General features: G+C 42.7%; 1 protein-coding gene across 1 annotated transcript in view; it reads left to right on the top strand.

Moving 5' to 3' along the window:
- The first annotated feature begins 3,091 nt into the window (after positions 1-3,091).
- tenm1 (teneurin transmembrane protein 1) overlaps positions 3,092-18,282 on the top strand; it is a 1,669,493-nt gene continuing 1,654,302 nt past the window's right edge. The window contains exon 1 of the mRNA XM_078412545.1: positions 3,092-3,151. The gene's annotated coding sequence lies outside the window, so the exon portion shown is untranslated. The remainder of the gene's footprint in view (positions 3,152-18,282) is intronic.

An 18,282-nucleotide genomic window follows, 5' to 3' on the forward strand; every position in this document is an offset into this window, starting at 1 on the left:
AATGTAGATGATGAGAGAATCTATTGCATTTACAATTATTGGAGACTCAACATTGATCATTTTACTCTGGATAACTGCTTGCATCTTAAAAGGAAGAGGGATGGAATTTTTCTCATCAGTTTAAGAAGACAATCATGGCTCCAGTTCTAATATCTCATTTATAAGCCAAAGTTCCACTCCCGTGTTATTGGGGTGGCAGCAGAAATTTGTGTTGCTGGGTATCTGGGGTGAATAAAAAAAACCAGCCTCTGTATTTAGATTCTTCCCACAACCAAAATAGGAGGACCTGGAGTCATACAGTGTGGAAACAGACCCTTCATACCAACTTGCCCACGCTGACCAACATGCCTTGATGGGCTGAATGGCCTAATTCTGCTCCTATTACTGATGACCTTAGGATCTTATGTTCTGAAAATAATCATGGTCATACAACGTGGAAACATGCCCTTTGGCCCAACTTGCTCACAGCGACCACGATACCCCATTTTAACTAGTCCCACCTGCCTGTTGTTTGACCCATATCTGAACCTATTCTATCCAAATGTTTTTTTAAACATTGTGATAGCACCTGCCTCAACTACTTCCTTGGGCAGCTCGTTCCATATACCTGACACCCTTCATGTTTTTTAAAAACAATGCCATGTTTTAATAACAATGCTCATGTGTTAAAACAAATAAAAATTCTAAAATGCTTTTTAGAAAAAAAAGCATCAGCTTTATTGTTAACCTTTTTCGTGGTTGAGATGAGACAACATTTCTTGAAATCAGAAGGTAATAAATCCTTGGAATTCTTTTTGGAGGCTCAGTTGCTGAGGTATTGGAGACAGCAATCAAAAGATATTTGAATATTAAGGAACTGAGATATATGGGGTTCATGAATGAAAGTGGTGCTGAACTAATATATAAACTATGAGGAACAGCGCCTCGTATTCTGCTTGGGTACCTTACAATTCACTGGTATGAATACAGAATTCTCAAATTTTAAGTAACTATATAAAACCATCTTCCCCCCCATCTTTTTCCCTCTCTCTCTTCCCTGCACCCCGCCTGCCCACACACATATTTCCCCCCTCTGCTACTCCCCCTTCCTCTGGCTTCACAATTTGCAACTCTTCAATCCTTTTATCTCACACCTTGTCTCTTATCTCTGGCTATTCTCTAACCATCTGTCTCTCAAAACCCTCACCAAAAAGAAAACTCTCTTGTGTCTATCTTCGGTTTAAACCAGCATCTGCAGTTCCACGTGTAACATTCCAGGTGTAGGAACGAACTGCAGATGCTGGTTTAAACCGAAGATAAACACAAAATGCTGGAGTAACTCAGACTGAAGCAGTGTCTCGACCCAAAACGTCACCCATTCATTCTATCCAGAGATGTTGCCTGTCCCGCTGAGTTACTCCAGCATTCTGTGTCTAACTTTCCAGGCTTTGTTCTGTCCTTCCTCTCTTTAGTACAGGATACTGAGTTGGATGATCAGCCATGATAATATTGAATGGCGGTGCAGGCTCGAAGGGCCGAATGGCCTACTCCTGCACCTATTTTCTATGTTTCTATGTTTCTCTTCCAGCTTTCTTCCCCACCTCCCCAGCAATCAATCTGAAGAAGGGTCCTGACCTGAAACGTCACCTATCCATGTTCTCCATGCAACTTGACCTGCTGAGTTATTCCAGGACTTTGCGTTTTTATTTTGTAAACCAGCATCTGCGGTTCCTTGCTTCAACTGTGAGTTTATTGAATTATGGGCTAGGTATAAGGGATGAGTGCTCCTGTTACTTATACACTTCTGTTCAAATTCAAATTGATGAGAAATATTTTTCAGAAAACTGAAAAGTCTAACTGCAAAATCATTTCTGTAGTGGGTTAAACTGGTTGATAAAATACAATTGGTGCGATTGAAGGACATTATTTTATGTTGGAGACACAGGGAACTGCAGATGCTGCTTTACAAAACAATGACACAGTTCTGGAGTAACTCAGATCAGACAGATATGCAACGTTTCAGGTTAGAAACATAGAAAATAGGTGCAGGAGTAGGCCATTCGGCCCTTCGAGCCTTCACCGCCATTCAATATGATCATGGCTGATCATCCAGCTCAGTAACCTGTACCTGCCTTCTCTCCATACCCCATGATCCCTTTAGCAAAAAGGGCCACATCTAACTCCCTCTTAAATATAGCCAATGAACTGGCCTCAACTACCTTCTGTGGCAGAGAATTCCACAGACTCACCACTCTCTGTGTGAAGAAATGTTTTCTCATCTCGGTCCGAAAAGACTTCCCCCTTATCCTTAAGCTGTGACCCCTGGTTCTGGACTCCCCCAACATCGGGAACAATCTTCCCGCATCTAGCCTCCCCAACCCCTTAAGAATTTTATATGTTTCTATAAGATCCCCCCTCAGTCTTCTAAATTCCAGCGAGTACAGGCCTTGGTTGGGACCCTTCTTAGTGATAGTCCATTTGGCAAAACTTTGAAGGCAAGTTAGGGGTTAATATTAGTTCTAATCACCTGTGCTTCCTTGGAACCTGCCATCGACCAGAATCTCGCAGGGTGTTGAATGTTTTTGTTGTTGTTGCTTTCTTGATGGTGATATTTGTTTGGACAACCACAGAACTGGACGACAAATGGGTTAGCAAAAGGAAACATCCTTTTCCCCTTCTGTGACTCTTCCCCAGAACTGAGTCTGGGTTCAGGGACATGGAGGTGGAGTTTGCTTGCCAAGCCCAGTGTAACACACACACACACACAAGCTGCCTTTGGTATGCGCATCACATCTAGCCTGCTCCACTGCAGAGAACATGCAGTTTATCGTACAAACGTGTATCAACGGAGCTGAGGATAAACGCACTCTTACTTGCTTGAAACTGTCTTTTTGCTCGTGAAGTGAGGAGCTGCACACAGAGGCACGCGAATCAAACGGTCTGAAGAAGATTCCAGCAAGCGTCATATTTATTTTTTAATATATATACACCTTCTCCCCCCTTCCCCTCCCCTCTCCTCCCCTCTAGCCCGCCCTCCCTCCCTCCCTCCCTCCCCACCCACACCCATTGAAGTGCAATTTGTATTTGTCTCGGAATGTTCAGACACTGAGAAGCAGAGAGCGCACAAGGTTACAGATTAACGTGGAAGGAAGTCACTCACAGCTTCTGCCAGGTAGGGAAGATTGCTGTTTTACATCAGCTTTTCCATTCGGGTTATTATCGCTGTTAAAACAGCTCGGCACTCCACTGTCCAGTGAGATGATCCCCCCCAAAAAAACCCACAATCACTTGGAAACAAAAAAAAAAAACCACCTCTGGGCAAAAGGACCTTTACTCTTTATGTGACCTTCAGAGAGGACTTTGGCCACTGTGTGAGCTGAAGGTAATCTGTGCCACGGGACAAAGTTTCTCCTCGTCTTTCTCGGAGGAGACGTGTTGCATTTTTTTTGGAATTTTGCGAAATGTTATGTGCTCGAATCATATGGTCGCTGACAAGAAATGTGTGTGTTTGTTTGCTTTTTTTTCTTTCTGTGCCGATTCATTTAGCCATAATGTGTTTCTGCTAAGTGATGCTGTTTTGGCTGATAACTATGCTAATAGTAGTACCAGCCCAGCGCACTGAGATGGGCTGTGGGGAGTTCTGATGGTGTTGAGTGTAACCAGAGCAAAGCAGCCAAGACAGGCTGCACTGTGGACGGGAGACTAGAAACGGATTGGACACTTGAGGGTTTTTTTTTGTGTGGGTGTTTGTGTGTTTTTGTTTTCTTGCTTTTTAGTGATGAATGGCTGTCTTCAAAGTACCATTTCATAAGAGCAGAATTCTTTGCAATGGATTCAATTGACAGCCTCCCTCGTCGTTTTCCAGCCCAAACTTTGCTTTGCCTCTGAAGTGTATTGACGATTGTGTTCAGCTACAAGCCGGGTGGTGGGGGGGTTATTTTACACGCAAGAAAACAATACCCAAAACAACGTGTATTGCAAAAGAAAGTATGAGGGGAATTATCTATCTTGAATACATACATGCATCAGAGTAAACCATAGGTTAGTGCAGTGCGAAGCAACCAAAGTCTTTGTGCAACAGGTGTACACGAGTTTTCAAATTGGGATTTCCCCTTTGCATTGTTGAAATCTTTCACTATTTGCCCTCCACTTTTTCCATACAAGTGAATGCTTTTTAGCACTGAAACTCAATGCACAATGAATAAAATATGTTGCAACTGGTTGGCAGGAAGTATATAACCAATGATATTTGGTTTCCCACATGTCATTTGGTCTCAAATTGTCACTGATTCATAGTTTATCTTATGGCTATCTCTTCAATAACTCAATTAAGAACTTGTTAAACTTCTTCTCCTGTTTGCCTATTATTTATAACTTGTATAATTTGCTATTTTGCTGTCGCTACTTTACAGGACTCGACCCTCATCCCTGAGTTTTCACACTCTCGACAACATTTACCCTTCTGTGGTCTGTCTGCCTGGATTTATTCATTATTCTAACCATATCCGCCATTATTTTAATAATTGCGGTTGTTCCATTACTCTTCTCGTGTTTTTATGTAATGTCCAAAAGGCAGATTTTGCTGGAAAATGTAACAAGAACAAACGTCTCCTTTAACACGGCAAACACTTTGTCTTAGACATGTTTTTTAAAAATAACAGCAAGCAACGTCTGGACGTTTTAGATCAAATGATCGAAAGCTTTGTCATAATGGTAGGTTTGAGTGCAGTTTCTAACGTTCAAGAGAAAAATAAAGTACCTAAGGTTAGAAGGACTTCTTCAGCGTCTTTGGCAGCTGTGGACTTGGCTGCCACTGGTGCAGTGATTAGGTTCCGGAATAAGTAACAGGCTGGGATGTAGATAATTGCAGATATCTTGGATGTTGAAGGGGATGGAGCAGTTTACAAAAATAGCAAGGGTCGGGTCAAGACCTTTTGAAGGGATTTGAAAACCAGAATGATAATCTCGAAACTAAAGTAATCCTTAATTAGGAGCACGTGCCTGATGGAATATCTGAACTTGATACCATAACATTTTTGGCTCCCAATCAATTAGTCACTTCAACTGTAGAAACAAAGAACCATAGACACTGGTTTGTACCAACTAACGTCCATGCTGATAAAGTTCTACAAGAGACACAATGCGTTGGAGTAACTCAGTGGGTCAGGCAGCATCTATGGAAAAAGAGGATGGGTGATGTTTCAGGTTGGGACCCTTCAGGTTTGCTGCCTGGCCCGTTACTCCAGCTCTTTGTGTCTATCTTTGTTAGGATATATATTTTTTTTGTAAAAGGAACGCTTTAAAGAAAAATGTTTAACTGTCATTATAAAAGGATAGCTATCTTGCATTGGGATCGTTTTGCTTTATCTTGGTCGGGACTTGGAATAACCACAGAGAACAATTGGGTTCTCTTGTCTCTTGTATGGTTTTGTTCCCTGTTGGAAGAAGTGAACAAAATGTTTACTCTGATATCAATAAGATATCGAACTGAATATGTATTTTGAAAAAGTTTAGAAAGGGCCAAGAAAAGTGTCATATCTGTATCAGATCAAGAATGTAAAAGTCACTTGTAAAAAAGAGGCATTGAGATTAAATAAATGGTGTGACCTCGAGTGAAGGAATCATTGGTGTGCAGATGTGTCACAATGAGAATCAAAGACGAAGATTTGCAGTGAAATTGTACATGAAATAAGAAATTATGTTTAAAACTAGACCCCTTTTACTTAAAACAATTCTAAACAATGAACGTGGAGAATCTTGCAGTAGGAGAAATCTACTTCTTCCCACACAGCATGGTGGTATATGAAACTAGCTTCCAGAAGCAGCTGTAGTCTTGGGTACAACCTCAATGTTTAAAAGCCATTTTAAGGATAGAAAAGATTCAGAGGGATTCAGAGGGATTTACACACATCACAGGCAAATGAGATTAGCTTGGATAAACATCTTGATCAGCATGAACAAGTTGGGCTGAAGAACCCATGTCTATGTTGTATGGTTCCGTGACTCTATCTTGATTTAAGCTTTGAAAGTAAAATTGACCATGTAAAGTAAACTTAATTTTTTAAAATAAATTTCACAGATGTGTTGAATTGGGTTTATCGTTATCTTAACTCAAACATGCTGCAACCTCGGCCTCCCATCCACATCCTCTCTCCAACTCATTTTTACCATTTACATTGTGGAAAGCAGTGATACTTCAGGCAAAACCATCTGAGCACTAAATGTCCACCTGTGCTTAACCCAAGCCTTCATCCTGGAGGTGAGCTTAAAAGGGGATAGGAGGTAGAGGTTGTGGGCAGCACGGTGGCGCAGCGGTAGAGAGGCTGCCTGAGAGCGCCAGAGACCCGGGCTTGATCCCGACTACGGGTGCTGTCTGTACAGAGTTTGTTCGTTCTCCCCGTGACCTGTGAGGGTTTTCTCCGGGAGCTCTGGTTTCCTCCCACACTCCAAGAGACGTACAGGTTGGTAGGTTAATTGGCTTGGCATAGTTGTAAATTGTCCCTAGTGTGCGGGGGTCATTGGTCGGCAAGGACTTGGCGGGCTGAAGGGCCTGTTTCTGCACTGTATCTCGAAACTAAACTAGAGAAATCATCAGAAAGAAACGGATGGACTATCTAGCAGAGAATACAGGATAGCCATCAAGAGTGCAGCAGCTTAATTCTCTTTAACCTTTTGCTTGGCCTGGCGAATTTGATGCCAGTTTTAACAATGCAAGCAGCCACCTTTCCTGATTTTAATTGTTCATTCATAATGGGCATCAATCCTGTGATCTTTCTGACTTGGAAGATTTAGTGAACATTGAACAGTGCAGTACATGAACAGGCAGAGTACATGAACGCACTGCAGAGGCCCAGAGGAAACGCACCACGCGCAAGGCCCGGGCTACCTCCACTTCCACTGCAGCACCCATCCACTTGTGTCCTATGTGTGGGCGTGCCTTCCGGGCCCGGATTGGCCTCACCAGTCACTTCCGGACCCACAGTCACCAATCCTCCAACTGAAAGTGAAGTCATGGTCATCTTCGAATCCGAAGGACGAACAACAACACATGAACAGGCCCTTTGCCCCTGTCGTACGTGATGCAAACTAAAATTAATCCTCTCTGCCTGCACATGACCCATATCCCTTCATTTGCTTGCAAATGTTCCATGCCAGTCTGAGGAAGGGCTCCGACCCAAAGTGTCACCATTCCTTTTCTCCCGAGATGTTGCCCGACCCGCTGAGTTACTCCAGCATTTTATGTCTATCATGATCCATATCCCTTCAGTTACCAGCACACGATCCATAAGGTCAGAAGGAATATGAATAGAATTGGGCCATTCGGCCCATCAAGTCTACTCCGCCATTCAATTATGGCAGATCTATCTCTCCCTCCTAACCACATTTTCCTGCCTTCCCTCCATAACCTCTGACACCTGTACTAATCAAGAATCTATCTATCTCAGCCTTAACAATATCCACTGACTTGGCCTCTACAGCCTTCTGTGGCTGGATCCAGATCACTTCATCCCCTGCATATCAATGTGCCTATCTAAAAGCTTCTTAAGCGCCACCACCTTATCTATCTGCATTATCACCCCTGGCAGTGCATTCCAGGCACCCACCAATCTCTTTTTTAACATTCTTGGCCGGCACATCTCCTTTAAACTTGGCCCTTCTCATCTTAAAGCTATGCTCTTTAATCTTTGACATTTCCCCCCTGGGGGAAAAGGTTCTGACTATCCTATCCCATCTCTGCCTCATAATTTCACACACTTCTATCAGATCTCAGCTCAACCTCTGACATGCCAGAGAAAACAATGCAAGTTTGTCAAATCTCCCCTTATAAGATAATGCTCTCTAATCCAGGCATCATTCTGGTAAACCTCTTCTGCACCCTCCCAAGCTTCCATATCCTTCCCTTAATGGGGTGACCAGAACTACATGCAATGCTCCAAACGTGGTCCTAACCCGATATCCTGACATTGAAGGCATACCATATTCCTTCTTTACCACTCTATTGATTTGGGATACCACTTTAGGGAGTTGTGGACATTTTGTACATCAATGCTGTTAAAGGTCTTGCCATTAATTGTACACTTGCCCTTTACATTCAAAGTACAACACCTCACATTTGCTTAGATTAAACGCCATCTGCCATTTCCCCTTCCATTTCTGTAGCCGATCTATATCCTGCTGTAAACTTTGGCCAACTGTATACTAGTTCCGGACTAATAGGTGTGCATATGTTGGCACAGTGGTGCAGTGGTAGAGTTGCTGCCTCAGCACCAGAGACCTTGTTTCAATCCTAACTATGGGTGCTAACTGTACAGAGTTTGTACGTTCTCCCTGTGACCTGTGTGGGTTTTCTCTGCGATCTCCAGTTTCCTCCCACACTCCAAAGATGCATAGGTTTGTAGGTTAATTGGCTTGATACAATTATAAATTGTTCCTTAGTGTTGGTGTGTGGGGATAGTGTTGGTGTGTGGGGAACGCTGGTCGGCACGGACTCAGTGGGCCGAAGGGCCAGTTTCCATGCTGTATCTCTAACTTAAGCTAAAATATTTTTTTATCCTTTGCTTGGAATCATGAATGAATGAATAAATTTATTGGCCAAGTATGTGCATATACAAGGAATGTGCCTTGGTGCACTGCTCACAAATGACAACACAAACATACAGTTAACAATTAAGAATAAAGCATAAACACATCAAAACAATAAGGATACAACATTATGGTCTAAACCTGTGGGTGAAAATAAACCAGAGCAATAAAAGAGACTGCAGACTTTGGTTATTGAGTAGAACTACTACTTGTGAGGAAAAAAAGCTGTTTTTATGTCTGGCTGTGGCTGTTTTGACAGTCCGGAGTCGCCTTCCAGAGGGCTACAAAGATTTTCATCATTTGAATTATCAAGGGTTAATTATTAACATTGTTGCTTCAGCACATATTTTCTCATGCCAAAACCATTTTGCTTGATAATTTATGGAAATAGATTGAACAAGAAACTTCAGCGCGTACCTGAATCCCATTTTGACTTAAAAAAAAAAAGTTATTTGAATCTTCAATCCACAAGTCCTCCTTTTATTTAGGAGGTTCAAAGCCAGAAATGTATCTAATCAATTCAGTGCATTCAAATTTTTAAATATAGATTGTTCTAATTGAATCTCTGCACATCTGTTCCGCAAGTGGAATATTTCCCAGCTTTATTCTGCTCCATCTAGTGGCTCAAATAAACACTGGCAAAACAAATAAAACTTAGTTGAATTCAACTGATTCCTATCAGAAGATAAGTGAGAATCAAATACTTTTCTGTTGATTTATTTTTCAACCAAATGGGACGAGACTCAAATGTATAAACATGCTTATAATATTCAAGTTAGGTAATGCACTTAATACCGTGTTCATTAGTGATAGGAGCAGAATGAGGCCATTCAGTCCATCAAGTCCATTCCAGTATTCAATCATGGCTGGTTTATCTCTCCCTCTTAACTCCATTCTCCTGCCTTCTCCCCATAACCTCTGTCACCCGTACCAATCAAGAATCTATCTATCTCTGCCTTAAAAATACCCATTGACTTGGCCTCCATGGTCTTCTGTGGCAATGAATTCCACAGAGTCACCACCCTCTGACTAAAGAAAACCGTACTCTCCTTCCCAAAGGAATGTCCTTTTCTTCTGAGGCTATGGCCTCTGGTCATAGATTCTCCCATTAGTGGAAACATCCTCTTTGGCTCCACTCTATCCAGGCCTTTCATTGTTAGGTTGTGTGGTAAAACAAAGGATTCATCTTTAATTTTGGCCATGCATCTGGCTTCTGACCCACCCAAAGACAGAAAGAGAGAATGGAAATGAATGTAAACACACTCAACTTGCACCACGACCAACAAATGCACTTGGATCATTTCTGACATTCTTTTTTCGATATCTCTGTCGCCATCTCGGGAGACAAGCTAGCCACTGACATTTACTTTGACAACACAAATGCAGGGAATGGACAGGCAACCTTTAGGGTCTGGACCATTCTACAGTTTGAAAGTGGGTCCCGAACTACAATGAGACCTGTGCATTTCTTTCACAGATGCTGCCTGACCTGCTGAGTTCCTCCAGCACTTTGCATTTTGCTGACGATTCCAGTATCTGCAGTTCCTTTGTGTTGACTTTTTTAATGATAAACCCAACGTAATCTTTGGTGGAAACTAGCATCTGAAGGCAAAGCCTTCATTTTTAGACAAACCAGAAAAAAGGACAAATATCAACAGATGGCTTCAGTGTAGCATACTGGATCTATCACTCCATTATGTACTGAAATTGTTTGGCGATTTATAACAATTTAGTAACACAAAACCATTAAGTGTCTGCTATCATTCTATTCTGGGACAGGTAGAGAAAAGGAATGATTATATGAAATGGCAACTTTTTCGTTTTATTGCTGGGATTTTTTGGCTTTCTCATTAGATAATTACACTGTTAAATCTTAAAAAATATATTTTTTAAAAGATATTAAAAAGAGAAAAAAACAACGCTGGAGGAAATTAGAGAGTCGGGTAGTAGCTAGTGTAGAAAGGAACTGCAGATGCTAGTTTCCACCAAAGATATAGAGACGATGCTGGAGTCGAGACCCTTCAGACTGAGTTACGGGGAGAGGGAGACGCAGTTATTCCAGCATTTGCAGTATCTTGCGTCTGCAGATTTATAAAAATATGAGAGACTATCAAAGTGAAAGAATGAAATGTTCTGTAGAAAAAAAAGATTTAATGATGTTATCAGTGTGCTCAGTAGCGTAATGAGTGGAAGAATTTCCATTTGTGGAATTCTCTTTATGACCTTAATATATCTCAAAATTTAAATTCATTTGCCGTAGAGTGGTAGAGAACAGTTAAGGTCCACCATGTTGTGTACAATCCAGATAGCTGACACATCAGTAGGAACAAAAACACAAAGAACAAGCAAAGCCTGTTCGTTCTTGAACAAGAACAGATGGACTCTTGTTTCAGCTGATTATACATCTGGACATTACTACCTTATTACAATGAACATTCATTCAACAAATGAATTAATCTGTTTCATTTTAGTTGATAGACTTTAAGTCCATTTGAACAATCGAGATTTTATTTTATTTTAATTAACTTGCTGAAAATAACGATGCTTAAGAAGCTGTACGTAGCAACTTCGAAATTTATTTAAATGCAACTGGAAATTGCTTTTGGCTGCTATAGGCATTTTGTAAGTGTGGGCTCGAGGGGACTGTATACTATGGATCAGCATAGATTCAGGCTTGATTGTTGCAGAATTGTCTCCCAGCACCATAGACCTGGGTTCGATCCTGACTTTGGGGTGCTATCTGTCTGCACGTCCTTGCTGTGAACTGGCGGGTTTCCTCCAGGTAGGCACAAAAAGCTGGAGTAACTCAGCGGGTCAGGCAGCATCTCTGGAGAGAAGGAATGGGTGACGTTTCAGGTCGAGACCCTTCTTCCAGGTACTCCAGTTTCCTCTGACATCCCAAAGACGTGAGGAGTTTTGGGTTTAATTGGCCTGTGTAAATTTCCCCCAGAGTGGATGAGAAAGTGGGATAACATGGAGCTAGTGTGAACCGGGCGATCGATGGTTGGCATGGACTTGGAGGGCTGAAGGAACCTTTTTCCATGCTGTGTCTTTCAATGTAATTTTTAGTTGAGGTAGCAGAAGGCAAAGTATATCCGTGCAGTTGTACCTAGCACTCCCACAACCTTCAAGGGAAAAAAACCTCCCCCCTCAACTCCATCCAAGGACCCAAACAGTCTTTCCAGGTGAGACAGAGGTTCACCTGCACCTCCTCCAACCTCATCTATTGCATCCGCTGCTCCAGATGTCAACTTATTTACATCGGCGAAACCAAACGCAGGCTCGGCGATCGCTTCGCTCCACACCTGCGCTCGGTCCGCGTTGGCCAAACTGATCTCCCGGTGGCCGAGCACTTCAACTCCCCCTCCCATTCCCAGTCTGACCTTTCTGTCATGGGCCTCCTCCAGCGCCATAGTGAGGCCCACCGTAAATTGGAGGAACAGCACCTCATATTTCGCCTGGGCAGCTTGCAGCCCAGTGGTATGAACATCGACTTCTCCAACTTTAGATAGTTCCTCTGTCCCTCTCTTCCCCTTCCCAGATCTCCCTCTATCTTCCTGTCTCCACCTATGTCCTCCCTTTGTCCCGCCCCCCTGACATCAGTCTGAAGAAGGGTCTCGACCCGAAACGTCGCCCATTCCTTCTCTCCTGAGATGCTGCCGGACCTGCTGAGTTACTCCAGCATCTTGTGAATAAATACCTTCAAGGGAAAATCAGCTTCAGAAGAAAAAATGGGAAAATAATGAAGAGGTTCATGGCAGGTGATGTGGTAGGGTACTGTATGGTAAGCTTGCAGTGTTGAAAAAATAAATGATAAGAAGGAATCCAATCCCCAAAATATTGTAATAACTGCCTGCATGGTGTGGGAAAGGGGAAAGTATCCTTATCGGAAAGCTACATTTAAGATGATGACTTTTGCAGCATATAACCTTTGAAATGTCTGACCAGATGTTGTTTAATGCAGTCAGTCTTTGCAAAGGATAAACATGTTTCATTCTGCTCCTCAGCCATTCTCCATTTGAATGAGCATAAAATGCAAAGAAATGTAAATGGGTATGAACATGAATATCATCCTTTCTCATGCAGTGGCAAATACATTATTTTGGTATTCATCTGGGTTCAGGTGGTGTTTATATTAAAAAATATATATGAATTCTGTGTTATTTGAAAAATTTGAAGCTTGAAGTGGATCTTATGTCCCACCATATTAACTGCATGCAGACTAATATTTTGTATATATTAAGAAATGGAGGTGAACTTGTGGAGAAAATGGTAAGGGTAACATCAGAGGCATATGTAAAAATGCTGGGGTAACTTAGTGGGTCAGGCAGCATCTCTGGAGGACCGGAAGAGGTAAAGTTTTGTGTCGGAACCCTTCTTCAGACTGAAAAATAGAGGTTGGAGGGGAAGGGGTGGAATCTGGAAGCTAGAAAAGGCCAGACCAAATCAGGGCCGGCAACAGGCTGTATCTCTAAACTAAACTAAACTAGAGTTTGCAGGTTCTCCCCATGTCCATAACTTACCTGGGTGCTTTGACTTCCTTACACATGTCAAAAACGAGACGAGGGTAGGATGATTGTAAGAGCGTGCTTGATGATGAGTGTGAACTGGGTGAGCCGAAGGGCCTGTTTCTGTGCTGCACAACTCTACGACTCTATTGGAATGAATGCCCATGGAGAAATGGAGGTGACTACATGGACAATGGAAAATGAACTTGGCACAAGTTCTAATAAAATAATAGAAAATGCAGTGTACAAAATCATAACAGGGCTAGATCGTGTGAACGCACAGAGCCTTTTGCCCAGAATAGGGGAATCAAGAACCAGAGGACATAGGTTAATGGCGAGGGGGGGGGGGGAAGATTTAATGGGAACCTGAGAGGCACCATTTTTTACACAAAGGGTGGTGGGTGAATGGAACAAGCTGCCCGAGGAGGTAGATGAGGTGAGTACTATTGCAACATTTAAGAAACATTTAGACAGGTACATGGATAGGTTTGGCGGGATATGGGCCAAAGGCAGGCAGGTGGGAGTATTAGTTGGTGTGGGCAAGTTGGACCCAAGGGCCTGTTTTCACGCTGCATGACTCCAATTGCTTTTGTGGCGTTAGATTCACTTCTGCATCGAGAGATGTTAACTTATTCGATCCCTGTAAATCAATGACCAGGATGGCATGCCCCTAAAATGCTTGACCTAACAGTAGATCCATCGCCTCACTACTTCGTACAACATTTATATTATTTTGGTATAATAGGCCAATACGGTGGTGCAGTGGTAGAGTTGCTGCCTTGCAGCGCCAGAGACCTGGGTTTGATCCTGACTACGGGTGCTGTCTATACGGTGTTTGTACGTTCTCTTTGTGACCGCATGGGTTTTCTCTGAGATCGTTGGGTTTCCTCCCACACTCGTTAACCGGCTTAGTATAAATGTAAAATTGTCCCTAGTGTATGTAGGGTCGTGTTCATGTGCGGGGATAGCTGGTCAGTGCGGACTCTAATCAGCCACAATCATATTGAATGGCGGTACTAGCTTGAAGGGCCGACAGGCCTACGCCTGCACCTATTTTTTATGTTTTCTACGACTCGTTGGGCCAAAGGGGCTGTTTCCATGCTGTATCTCTAAAACGAAAAAAACTAAAACTATTCAATGATTGAGACTTTTTGAAGCAATGGAGGAGCTGTTTATTTTTAGCAGAGCTTTACTTGAAATTGACCCTACAGGTAATAGTTTATTTACAGCTCCAAGCAACGCAGAAAAAATATTAATGTCCTCAACTGTAGGAAATTAAAATGGGTATCAAACTTCATTGCATGCTGAGAGGCCTCAAGGCTGTTTTTCATACATAATGAATAGAAAATGCATAAGATATAAATGAATATCACACATTCTTGTGTCCGCCAATGTTTCTTTTCCTGACATTAGCCTGATGATTCAGGCCATCTGTAGAGATACATCTGTAGGTTAATCCGTTGAATAATCTGTTACTTTACAATTATTTTTGCTCTATTTGATGAGCGTTGCTTAAACCTGCGTATGGATTTGCATCGCTGTTAATTATCTGAACTCAACAGTGTTGGTTTGTTTTGTTTGTGGAAGGGAGTCTGGCCAAAAAGGTTTATTTATTCTGGCTGACTTTCTGTTCACTGATCATCTGCCGAATTCACCCAGCTGTTAAACACAGGTTAGCTCAGTGAAAAAGGAAAACTGGGCCAATTATCAGGGCGATGGAGTTGCTGCCTGACAGCACCAGACACCCACATTCGGACCTGATTACGGGGGCTGTCTGCACCGAGTTTGTACATTCTCCCCGTGACCTGCATTGTTTTTCTTTGGTAACTTCCTGTTTCCTCCCACACTACAAAGACGTTCAGGTTTTTTAGGCTAATTGGCTTGGTATTAAGGTAATTTGTCCCTAGAGTGTAGGATAATGTTAGTCTGTGGTGATCTCTTTAGTTTAGAGATACAATGCGGAAACAAGCCCTTCGGCCCACCGAGTCCACGCCGACCAGCGATCCCCGCACATTAACACTATCCTACACACACTAGGGACAATTTTATCCTTATACCAAGCCAATTCATCTACAAACCTGTACGGCTTTAGAGTGTGAGTGGAAAGCGAAGAACTCGGAGAATCGGGATCCTTTTTCAGACTGATTGTAGGGAGGGGAGGGGGGGAAATGGAAGCAAGAAAAGACCAGGACTGCCAACAGATGAGTTCGGGCAGGGTGATTCCCTGATAGGCCAATTGTTGGCTAGGGACAGTGTGATCCCAAGAGGAATATATGGAATGTTGGCCTTCATAACAAGAGGATTTCAGTATAGGAGTAAAGAGGTTCTTCTGCAGTTGTATAGGACCCTGGTAAGACCACATCTGGAATATTGTGTACAGTTTTGGTATCCTAATTTGAGGAAGGATATCCTTGTAATTGAGGCAGTGCAGTGTAGGTTCACGAGATTGATCCCTGGGATGGCGGGACTGTCATATGAGGAAAGATTGAAAAGACTGGGCTTGTATTCACTGGAGTTTAGAAGGATGAGAAGGGATCTTATAGAAACATATAAAATTATAAAAGGACTGGACAAGCTAGATGCAGGAAAAATGTTCCCAATGTTGGGCGAGTCCAGAACCAGGGGCCACAGTCTTAGAATAAAGGGGAGGCCATTTAAAACTGAGGTGAAAAGAAACTTTTTCACCCAGAGAGTTGTGAATTTGTGGAATTCTCTGCCACAGAGGGCAGTGGAAGCCAAATCACTGGATGGATTTAAGAGAGTTAGATACAGCTCTAGGGGCTAGCTAACTCAAAGGGCCGAATGGCCTCCTCCTGAACCTATTTTCTATGTTTTCTATGTTGCTTTCTGCGGAACTGGTTAACGGACTTTTAGTGAATAGAGGGGGAAGTGTATGTAGAACAGGGCGGCACAGTGATGCAGCAGGAAAAGATGATGTATCAGCGCCAGATACACGGGTTCAATCCTCGCCATGTCTGTGCGATCCTGTCTGTGAGTTTGCACGTTGTCCCTGTGACCACGTGGGTTTTCTCCGGGTGCTCTGGTTTCCTCCAACATCACAAGCCCATGCAGATTTGAAGGTTATTTGACCTCTTAAAAATTGCATGTAGTGTTTTAGGAGTGGGAAAGTGGATTAACAAAGAGCTCGTGTGAATGGTCGGCATGGACTAAGTGGACCGTAAGTCCACAGGAGGGCTTAAACCTTCTCCCCACAATAATATGAGAAGAGAGTCCATGATGTCAATGAATTCTAAGATAAACTACTACATTTTACACAAATTAGAGCCACTTTCATTTTTGTTTTTTACAATTCAGCAATATATTTACTTCTTCAGTGACCCTGGAAGACTTTGAAATTGGTCCAAACCATTCCGGCTCGTGATTAGGATGGCTGCAATGCATCTTAAAGAATGTTCTGCTTTAACTTGTGCCAAACCTTTGGCACTGTTGTTATCTCCGTGCAAAATCACATTTTCCCTTGAACAAATGCAACTCATTCCCTTTCATGTCAATGCATAATGTCCACTTGTCTTTTTTTAAATATTTGAAGCACAGTTTTCTTTTAATATACAGAGAAGCTGGATTTTCATACAAAAGGGAAATACTTCACATGGTGACAAGATTGAAAGCACGTGTGAGGAGACAGGGCTATCCTTTCAGTTAATATAACCTACTACCAGAAATTGAAAAAGTTATGAAGATGCATTATATTTGATATTTCTTCTGATCTAACTGACGTGAAAAGCAAGCATGAAGAGATTGCTGGATAATGGTGCTAACGACGCACCAGAATTTAAGGAATTAAAAACCGCCTCTGGAAACTCGCGATTTATTGAAATGTTGCAATCGGAAGGATCGACCTGAGAAGAGAGGATTCTGTGTCTGAATGTTTAATTTGCTCATCATACCAAAATTCATGATTCCAGACCTTGTCAGGGGACTCTTTCCTACTCCCAACCTGCTCCTGCATTAAAAGACAAACACCCCTCCAGTTCTCGCCCCTTGATCATTGCAGTCCCATGCCATCATTGGCAAGCATGCTTTCAGCTAATGGAAGCTCTGTAAGTAAACACCCACCCCCTCCAACCCCTCTCAATGTTTTCTACCCCTCTCACCTCTGTCTGCTTGCACTAATTTCTCACAAAGTGCTATTGTGGGAACCGGTGGGGGGGGAAGAGATTTGTGAATATGCATTGCATATCAAAACACACCCAGAGTTGTACTAATTGAGCCAAAATTTAGTTTTAATGGCCGCCAAATGACTGCAGAGTTGGAGATCATGCATGACCGTGTACATTGTGAGACTGAATTTGAATAAGCAACAGTAACTCTTCCCTAGTTTATGGTATAACGAGGAAGTTTTGTGCTCCATAATTAGCGTGGATGCACACGCACATTAATGCTGCAAGTCATGTCATATTGGGAGAAGCTGCTAATACGTGTGACACCTTATTATGCCGTGAGAATGCAAAGTAGAAAGATCATGAGATAAATATGCAATGTGATGGCTCCGTTGCCAATTGAGCCTCAATAGTTCATTTAATGCCATGTGTTCGCACATAGAGGGTGGGCAATGTTTTTAGCAGGAGGGTTCTCTGCCTCACATTTAAGGGATATTAACTACTTGCAGAGTTGGTTGCAGATTATTTCTTGTACAGTTTGGAGAAAACCATTGCTTGCGGAGTCTACACAGAAAAGTAGGGCAAAAATAAAGATTTGACTTCACGATAATACTTCAGCAACAAACCAAGGCTCCCAGAAACTAGTGCAATACCTGCCGTTCCTCCTGAAGTTAATCAAGTCACGGAGGAACACATAGGGAACAGAGCGCAGAGCTAGGCAACCGCCCAGAAAGAAAAGGTTGCCCAGTGGAGGATTTGATCCGTGAGGATGTTCCAGGAATAATTCTGGTGACACGGTGGCGCAGCGGTAGAGTCACTGCCTTAGAGCACTTGCAGCGCCGGAGACCCGGGTTCGATCCTGACTACGGGTGCTGTCTGTACAGAGTTTGTACGTTCTCCCCGTGACCTGCATGGATTTTCTCGGAGATCTTCGGTTTCCTCCCACACTTCAAAGACGTACAGGTATGTAGGTAAATTGGCTTGGTAAATGTAAAAATTGTCCCTAGTGTGTGGAGGATAGTGTTAAAATGCGGGGATTGCTTGTCGGCGCGGGCCCGGTGGGCTGAAGGGGCTGTTTCCGTGCTGCGTCT

The sequence above is a fragment of the Rhinoraja longicauda genome, chromosome 15 (genome assembly GCF_053455715.1).
Source record: "Rhinoraja longicauda isolate Sanriku21f chromosome 15, sRhiLon1.1, whole genome shotgun sequence".
Classification (NCBI taxonomy): Eukaryota; Metazoa; Chordata; class Chondrichthyes; order Rajiformes; family Arhynchobatidae; genus Rhinoraja; species Rhinoraja longicauda.